Raw genomic sequence first — 10,000 nt, 5'->3', positions numbered from 1 at the left:
CAAAATGAATTTAAAGGCACCCCTCTCATTGTTGCCCGCTATGGGAGCACCCCACTAAGGCCCTGTCTCGGTCGGGCCCGTCCTGAGTGCTTTATAGACACTTTAAGAAATCGCGATGGATGCAGATTGCTATTAATCCTCCGTGCAACTGGTGATTGAAAATGTGCAACTGGTGATTGAAAACGTGCACCTGGTCACCCAAAACACGGTTCTCTATGCGGTTAGCGGTGTTCCATCTATTCATGTCCGCTTATGGCGCACCCTACTACGGACCTTTAGCAATGGGGGCCGGCCCGAATTATTTATGGAAGGTCTGATGATGATTTTTTTTTTTTTTTCACCATCTCTTTCTCTCTCTGCCGGGGCCGGCCAAGAGTGCTTTATGGACGGTTTAAAACATGACTATGGATGCAAATGCTCATTTTCCTCCGTGCACCTGGTGATTGAAAACGTGCATCTGGTAACCCAAAAATTATAAAAGGGTTTTAAATACTTTTACCCGTCATTCTATTGATATAGCCCGCTAGGGGAGTGCCCCACTACGGCCCTCTCTCTGTCAGGGCCGTCCTTGGGTGCTTTTTACACACTTTAAGAAATCACGATGGATGCAGATTGCTATTAATCCTCCGTGCAACTGGTGATTGAAAACGTGCATCTGGTAACCCAAAATTTCAAATATGGTTCAAAATGAATTTAAAGGCACCCCTCTCATTGTTGCCCGCTATGGGAGCACCCCACTAAGGCCCTGTCTCGGTCGGGCCCGTCCTGAGTGCTTTATAGACACTTTAAGAAATCGCGATGGATGCAGATTGCTATTAATCCTCCGTGCAACTGGTGATTGAAAATGTGCAACTGGTGATTGAAAACGTGCACCTGGTCACCCAAAACACGGTTCTCTATGCGGTTAGCGGTGTTCCATCTATTCATGTCCGCTTATGGCGCACCCTACTACGGACCTTTAGCAATGGGGGCCGGCCCGAATTATTTATGGAAGGTCTGATGATGATTTTTTTTTTTTTTCACCATCTCTTTCTCTCTCTGCCGGGGCCGGCCAAGAGTGCTTTATGGACGGTTTAAAACATGACTATGGATGCAAATGCTCATTTTCCTCCGTGCACCTGGTGATTGAAAACGTGCATCTGGTAACCCAAAAATTATAAAAGGGTTTTAAATACTTTTACCCGTCATTCTATTGATATAGCCCGCTAGGGGAGTGCCCCACTACGGCCCTCTCTCTGTCAGGGCCGTCCTTGGGTGCTTTTTACACACTTTAAGAAATCACGATGGATGCAGATTGCTATTAATCCTCCGTGCAACTGGTGATTGAAAACGTGCATCTGGTAACCCAAAATTTCAAATATGGTTCAAAATGAATTTAAAGGCACCCCTCTCATTGTTGCCCGCTATGGGAGCACCCCACTAAGGCCCTGTCTCGGTCGGGCCCGTCCTGAGTGCTTTATAGACACTTTAAGAAATCGCGATGGATGCAGATTGCTATTAATCCTCCGTGCAACTGGTGATTGAAAATGTGCAACTGGTGATTGAAAACGTGCACCTGGTCACCCAAAACACGGTTCTCTATGCGGTTAGCGGTGTTCCATCTATTCATGTCCGCTTATGGCGCACCCTACTACGGACCTTTAGCAATGGGGGCCGGCCCGAATTATTTATGGAAGGTCTGATGATGATTTTTTTTTTTTTTTCACCATCTCTTTCTCTCTCTGCCGGGGCCGGCCAAGAGTGCTTTATGGACGGTTTAAAACATGACTATGGATGCAAATGCTCATTTTCCTCCGTGCACCTGGTGATTGAAAACGTGCATCTGGTAACCCAAAAATTATAAAAGGGTTTTAAATACTTTTACCCGTCATTCTATTGATATAGCCCGCTAGGGGAGTGCCCCACTACGGCCCTCTCTCTGTCAGGGCCGTCCTTGGGTGCTTTTTACACACTTTAAGAAATCACGATGGATGCAGATTGCTATTAATCCTCCGTGCAACTGGTGATTGAAAACGTGCATCTGGTAACCCAAAATTTCAAATATGGTTCAAAATGAATTTAAAGGCACCCCTCTCATTGTTGCCCGCTATGGGAGCACCCCACTAAGGCCCTGTCTCGGTCGGGCCCGTCCTGAGTGCTTTATAGACACTTTAAGAAATCGCGATGGATGCAGATTGCTATTAATCCTCCGTGCAACTGGTGATTGAAAATGTGCAACTGGTGATTGAAAACGTGCACCTGGTCACCCAAAACACGGTTCTCTATGCGGTTAGCGGTGTTCCATCTATTCATGTCCGCTTATGGCGCACCCTACTACGGACCTTTAGCAATGGGGGCCGGCCCGAATTATTTATGGAAGGTCTGATGATGATTTTTTTTTTTTTTCACCATCTCTTTCTCTCTCTGCCGGGGCCGGCCAAGAGTGCTTTATGGACGGTTTAAAACATGACTATGGATGCAAATGCTCATTTTCCTCCGTGCACCTGGTGATTGAAAACGTGCATCTGGTAACCCAAAAATTATAAAAGGGTTTTAAATACTTTTACCCGTCATTCTATTGATATAGCCCGCTAGGGGAGTGCCCCACTACGGCCCTCTCTCTGTCAGGGCCGTCCTTGGGTGCTTTTTACACACTTTAAGAAATCACGATGGATGCAGATTGCTATTAATCCTCCGTGCAACTGGTGATTGAAAACGTGCATCTGGTAACCCAAAATTTCAAATATGGTTCAAAATGAATTTAAAGGCACCCCTCTCATTGTTGCCCGCTATGGGAGCACCCCACTAAGGCCCTGTCTCGGTCGGGCCCGTCCTGAGTGCTTTATAGACACTTTAAGAAATCGCGATGGATGCAGATTGCTATTAATCCTCCGTGCAACTGGTGATTGAAAATGTGCAACTGGTGATTGAAAACGTGCACCTGGTCACCCAAAACACGGTTCTCTATGCGGTTAGCGGTGTTCCATCTATTCATGTCCGCTTATGGCGCACCCTACTACGGACCTTTAGCAATGGGGGCCGGCCCGAATTATTTATGGAAGGTCTGATGATGATTTTTTTTTTTTTTTCACCATCTCTTTCTCTCTCTGCCGGGGCCGGCCAAGAGTGCTTTATGGACGGTTTAAAACATGACTATGGATGCAAATGCTCATTTTCCTCCGTGCACCTGGTGATTGAAAACGTGCATCTGGTAACCCAAAAATTATAAAAGGGTTTTAAATACTTTTACCCGTCATTCTATTGATATAGCCCGCTAGGGGAGTGCCCCACTACGGCCCTCTCTCTGTCAGGGCCGTCCTTGGGTGCTTTTTACACACTTTAAGAAATCACGATGGATGCAGATTGCTATTAATCCTCCGTGCAACTGGTGATTGAAAACGTGCATCTGGTAACCCAAAATTTCAAATATGGTTCAAAATGAATTTAAAGGCACCCCTCTCATTGTTGCCCGCTATGGGAGCACCCCACTAAGGCCCTGTCTCGGTCGGGCCCGTCCTGAGTGCTTTATAGACACTTTAAGAAATCGCGATGGATGCAGATTGCTATTAATCCTCCGTGCAACTGGTGATTGAAAATGTGCAACTGGTGATTGAAAACGTGCACCTGGTCACCCAAAACACGGTTCTCTATGCGGTTAGCGGTGTTCCATCTATTCATGTCCGCTTATGGCGCACCCTACTACGGACCTTTAGCAATGGGGGCCGGCCCGAATTATTTATGGAAGGTCTGATGATGATTTTTTTTTTTTTTCACCATCTCTTTCTCTCTCTGCCGGGGCCGGCCAAGAGTGCTTTATGGACGGTTTAAAACATGACTATGGATGCAAATGCTCATTTTCCTCCGTGCACCTGGTGATTGAAAACGTGCATCTGGTAACCCAAAAATTATAAAAGGGTTTTAAATACTTTTACCCGTCATTCTATTGATATAGCCCGCTAGGGGAGTGCCCCACTACGGCCCTCTCTCTGTCAGGGCCGTCCTTGGGTGCTTTTTACACACTTTAAGAAATCACGATGGATGCAGATTGCTATTAATCCTCCGTGCAACTGGTGATTGAAAACGTGCATCTGGTAACCCAAAATTTCAAATATGGTTCAAAATGAATTTAAAGGCACCCCTCTCATTGTTGCCCGCTATGGGAGCACCCCACTAAGGCCCTGTCTCGGTCGGGCCCGTCCTGAGTGCTTTATAGACACTTTAAGAAATCGCGATGGATGCAGATTGCTATTAATCCTCCGTGCAACTGGTGATTGAAAATGTGCAACTGGTGATTGAAAACGTGCACCTGGTCACCCAAAACACGGTTCTCTATGCGGTTAGCGGTGTTCCATCTATTCATGTCCGCTTATGGCGCACCCTACTACGGACCTTTAGCAATGGGGGCCGGCCCGAATTATTTATGGAAGGTCTGATGATGATTTTTTTTTTTTTTTCACCATCTCTTTCTCTCTCTGCCGGGGCCGGCCAAGAGTGCTTTATGGACGGTTTAAAACATGACTATGGATGCAAATGCTCATTTTCCTCCGTGCACCTGGTGATTGAAAACGTGCATCTGGTAACCCAAAAATTATAAAAGGGTTTTAAATACTTTTACCCGTCATTCTATTGATATAGCCCGCTAGGGGAGTGCCCCACTACGGCCCTCTCTCTGTCAGGGCCGTCCTTGGGTGCTTTTTACACACTTTAAGAAATCACGATGGATGCAGATTGCTATTAATCCTCCGTGCAACTGGTGATTGAAAACGTGCATCTGGTAACCCAAAATTTCAAATATGGTTCAAAATGAATTTAAAGGCACCCCTCTCATTGTTGCCCGCTATGGGAGCACCCCACTAAGGCCCTGTCTCGGTCGGGCCCGTCCTGAGTGCTTTATAGACACTTTAAGAAATCGCGATGGATGCAGATTGCTATTAATCCTCCGTGCAACTGGTGATTGAAAATGTGCAACTGGTGATTGAAAACGTGCACCTGGTCACCCAAAACACGGTTCTCTATGCGGTTAGCGGTGTTCCATCTATTCATGTCCGCTTATGGCGCACCCTACTACGGACCTTTAGCAATGGGGGCCGGCCCGAATTATTTATGGAAGGTCTGATGATGATTTTTTTTTTTTTTTCACCATCTCTTTCTCTCTCTGCCGGGGCCGGCCAAGAGTGCTTTATGGACGGTTTAAAACATGACTATGGATGCAAATGCTCATTTTCCTCCGTGCACCTGGTGATTGAAAACGTGCATCTGGTAACCCAAAAATTATAAAAGGGTTTTAAATACTTTTACCCGTCATTCTATTGATATAGCCCGCTAGGGGAGTGCCCCACTACGGCCCTCTCTCTGTCAGGGCCGTCCTTGGGTGCTTTTTACACACTTTAAGAAATCACGATGGATGCAGATTGCTATTAATCCTCCGTGCAACTGGTGATTGAAAACGTGCATCTGGTAACCCAAAATTTCAAATATGGTTCAAAATGAATTTAAAGGCACCCCTCTCATTGTTGCCCGCTATGGGAGCACCCCACTAAGGCCCTGTCTCGGTCGGGCCCGTCCTGAGTGCTTTATAGACACTTTAAGAAATCGCGATGGATGCAGATTGCTATTAATCCTCCGTGCAACTGGTGATTGAAAATGTGCAACTGGTGATTGAAAACGTGCACCTGGTCACCCAAAACACGGTTCTCTATGCGGTTAGCGGTGTTCCATCTATTCATGTCCGCTTATGGCGCACCCTACTACGGACCTTTAGCAATGGGGGCCGGCCCGAATTATTTATGGAAGGTCTGATGATGATTTTTTTTTTTTTTTCACCATCTCTTTCTCTCTCTGCCGGGGCCGGCCAAGAGTGCTTTATGGACGGTTTAAAACATGACTATGGATGCAAATGCTCATTTTCCTCCGTGCACCTGGTGATTGAAAACGTGCATCTGGTAACCCAAAAATTATAAAAGGGTTTTAAATACTTTTACCCGTCATTCTATTGATATAGCCCGCTAGGGGAGTGCCCCACTACGGCCCTCTCTCTGTCAGGGCCGTCCTTGGGTGCTTTTTACACACTTTAAGAAATCACGATGGATGCAGATTGCTATTAATCCTCCGTGCAACTGGTGATTGAAAACGTGCATCTGGTAACCCAAAATTTCAAATATGGTTCAAAATGAATTTAAAGGCACCCCTCTCATTGTTGCCCGCTATGGGAGCACCCCACTAAGGCCCTGTCTCGGTCGGGCCCGTCCTGAGTGCTTTATAGACACTTTAAGAAATCGCGATGGATGCAGATTGCTATTAATCCTCCGTGCAACTGGTGATTGAAAATGTGCAACTGGTGATTGAAAACGTGCACCTGGTCACCCAAAACACGGTTCTCTATGCGGTTAGCGGTGTTCCATCTATTCATGTCCGCTTATGGCGCACCCTACTACGGACCTTTAGCAATGGGGGCCGGCCCGAATTATTTATGGAAGGTCTGATGATGATTTTTTTTTTTTTTTCACCATCTCTTTCTCTCTCTGCCGGGGCCGGCCAAGAGTGCTTTATGGACGGTTTAAAACATGACTATGGATGCAAATGCTCATTTTCCTCCGTGCACCTGGTGATTGAAAACGTGCATCTGGTAACCCAAAAATTATAAAAGGGTTTTAAATACTTTTACCCGTCATTCTATTGATATAGCCCGCTAGGGGAGTGCCCCACTACGGCCCTCTCTCTGTCAGGGCCGTCCTTGGGTGCTTTTTACACACTTTAAGAAATCACGATGGATGCAGATTGCTATTAATCCTCCGTGCAACTGGTGATTGAAAACGTGCATCTGGTAACCCAAAATTTCAAATATGGTTCAAAATGAATTTAAAGGCACCCCTCTCATTGTTGCCCGCTATGGGAGCACCCCACTAAGGCCCTGTCTCGGTCGGGCCCGTCCTGAGTGCTTTATAGACACTTTAAGAAATCGCGATGGATGCAGATTGCTATTAATCCTCCGTGCAACTGGTGATTGAAAATGTGCAACTGGTGATTGAAAACGTGCACCTGGTCACCCAAAACACGGTTCTCTATGCGGTTAGCGGTGTTCCATCTATTCATGTCCGCTTATGGCGCACCCTACTACGGACCTTTAGCAATGGGGGCCGGCCCGAATTATTTATGGAAGGTCTGATGATGATTTTTTTTTTTTTTTCACCATCTCTTTCTCTCTCTGCCGGGGCCGGCCAAGAGTGCTTTATGGACGGTTTAAAACATGACTATGGATGCAAATGCTCATTTTCCTCCGTGCACCTGGTGATTGAAAACGTGCATCTGGTAACCCAAAAATTATAAAAGGGTTTTAAATACTTTTACCCGTCATTCTATTGATATAGCCCGCTAGGGGAGTGCCCCACTACGGCCCTCTCTCTGTCAGGGCCGTCCTTGGGTGCTTTTTACACACTTTAAGAAATCACGATGGATGCAGATTGCTATTAATCCTCCGTGCAACTGGTGATTGAAAACGTGCATCTGGTAACCCAAAATTTCAAATATGGTTCAAAATGAATTTAAAGGCACCCCTCTCATTGTTGCCCGCTATGGGAGCACCCCACTAAGGCCCTGTCTCGGTCGGGCCCGTCCTGAGTGCTTTATAGACACTTTAAGAAATCGCGATGGATGCAGATTGCTATTAATCCTCCGTGCAACTGGTGATTGAAAATGTGCAACTGGTGATTGAAAACGTGCACCTGGTCACCCAAAACACGGTTCTCTATGCGGTTAGCGGTGTTCCATCTATTCATGTCCGCTTATGGCGCACCCTACTACGGACCTTTAGCAATGGGGGCCGGCCCGAATTATTTATGGAAGGTCTGATGATGATTTTTTTTTTTTTTTCACCATCTCTTTCTCTCTCTGCCGGGGCCGGCCAAGAGTGCTTTATGGACGGTTTAAAACATGACTATGGATGCAAATGCTCATTTTCCTCCGTGCACCTGGTGATTGAAAACGTGCATCTGGTAACCCAAAAATTATAAAAGGGTTTTAAATACTTTTACCCGTCATTCTATTGATATAGCCCGCTAGGGGAGTGCCCCACTACGGCCCTCTCTCTGTCAGGGCCGTCCTTGGGTGCTTTTTACACACTTTAAGAAATCACGATGGATGCAGATTGCTATTAATCCTCCGTGCAACTGGTGATTGAAAACGTGCATCTGGTAACCCAAAAATTATAAAACGGTTTTAAATACTTTTACCGGTCATTCTATTGATATAGCCCGCTATGGGAGCACCCCACTAAGGCCCTGTCTCGGTCGGGGCCGTCCTTCAGTGCTTTATATACAGTTTCATATATTACGATGGATGCAGATTGTGATTGTTTTCCAAAAGACCCGTGTGCATCTGGTAACCCAAAAATTATAAAACTGTTTTAAATCATTTTACCGGTCATTCTATTGATATAGCCCGCTAGGGGAGTACCCTACTACGGCCCTCTCTCGGTCAGGCCCGTCCTTAGGTGCTTTATATACAGTTTAAGATATTACGATGGATGCAGATTGTGATTGTTTTCCAAAAGACCCGTGTGCATCTGGTAACCCAAAAATTAAAATATGGTTCAAAACCCGGGTAACACCACTCTATTTACGGACATGACAGTAGAGCTTACCCCCTGGAGCTATTGACCTCCAGGCTTGTAGGCCCTTACTCACCACCCGGGTATCACCCCTCTATTTCGGGGATGATACCAGCAGGGGACCCCCCCCACCTCCACAACCTCGCATACCAGGTGAACCAGGGCACCCACACTTAAGCACCCCTCCTCGGACATTAAAGCAGATAACCGCGCTGTTATGAACCGCGTGCACCTGGTCACCCAAATGGAACTTGTGCACCTGGTCACCCAAAAGGACCGGCGTGCACCTGGTCACCCAAAGGCCGGCGTGCACCTGGTCACCCAAAAGGACCATGTGCACCTGGTCACCCAAAGGCCGGCGTGCACCTGGTCACCCAAAAGGACCGTGTGCACCTGGTCACCCAAAGGCCGGCGTGCACCTGGTCACCCAAAGGACCATGTGCACCTGGTCACCCAAAAGGACCATGTGCACCTGGTCACCCAAAGGCCGGCGTGCACCTGGTCACCCAAAAGGACCATGTGCACCTGGTCACCCAAAGGCCGGCGTGCACCTGGTCACCCAAAGGACCATGTGCACCTGGTCACCCAAAAGGACCATGTGCACCTGGTCACCCAAAGGCCGGCGTGCACCTGGTCACCCAAAGGACCATGTGCACCTGGTCACCCAAAGGCCGGCGTGCACCTGGTCACCCAAAGGACCATGTGCACCTGGTCACCCAAAGGCCGGCGTGCACCTGGTCACCCAAAGGACCATGTGCACCTGGTCACCCAAAAGGACCATGTGCACCTGGTCACCCAAAGGCCGGCGTGCACCTGGTCACCCAAAGGACCATGTGCACCTGGTCACCCAAAGGCCGGCGTGCACCTGGTCACCCAAAGGACCATGTGCACCTGGTCACCCAAAGGCCGGCGTGCACCTGGTCACCCAAAGGACCATGTGCACCTGGTCACCCAAAAGGACCATGTGCACCTGGTCACCCAAAGGCCGGCGTGCACCTGGTCACCCAAAGGACCATGTGCACCTGGTCACCCAAAAGAACCGTGTGCACCTGGTCACCCAAAGGCCGGCGTGCACCTGGTCACCCAAAGGACCATGTGCACCTGGTCACCCAAAAGGACCATGTGCACCTGGTCACCCAAAGGCCGGCGTGCACCTGGTCACCCAAAGGACCATGTGCACCTGGTCACCCAAAAGAACCGTGTGCACCTGGTCACCCAAAGGCCGGCGTGCACCTGGTCACCCAAAGGACCATGTGCACCTGGTCACCCAAAAGGACCATGTGCACCTGGTCACCCAAAGGCCGGCGTGCACCTGGTCACCCAAAGGACCATGTGCACCTGGTCACCCAAAAGAACCGTGTGCACCTGGTCACCCAAAGGCCGGCGTGCACCTGGTCACCCAAAGGACCATGTGCA

This window comes from Oncorhynchus mykiss, unplaced genomic scaffold, assembly GCF_013265735.2.
Source record: "Oncorhynchus mykiss isolate Arlee unplaced genomic scaffold, USDA_OmykA_1.1 un_scaffold_237, whole genome shotgun sequence".
NCBI lineage: Eukaryota > Metazoa > Chordata > Actinopteri > Salmoniformes > Salmonidae > Oncorhynchus > Oncorhynchus mykiss.
The sequence above is the reverse complement of the archived record's forward strand: the minus strand, read 5'-3'. Positions refer to the sequence as shown.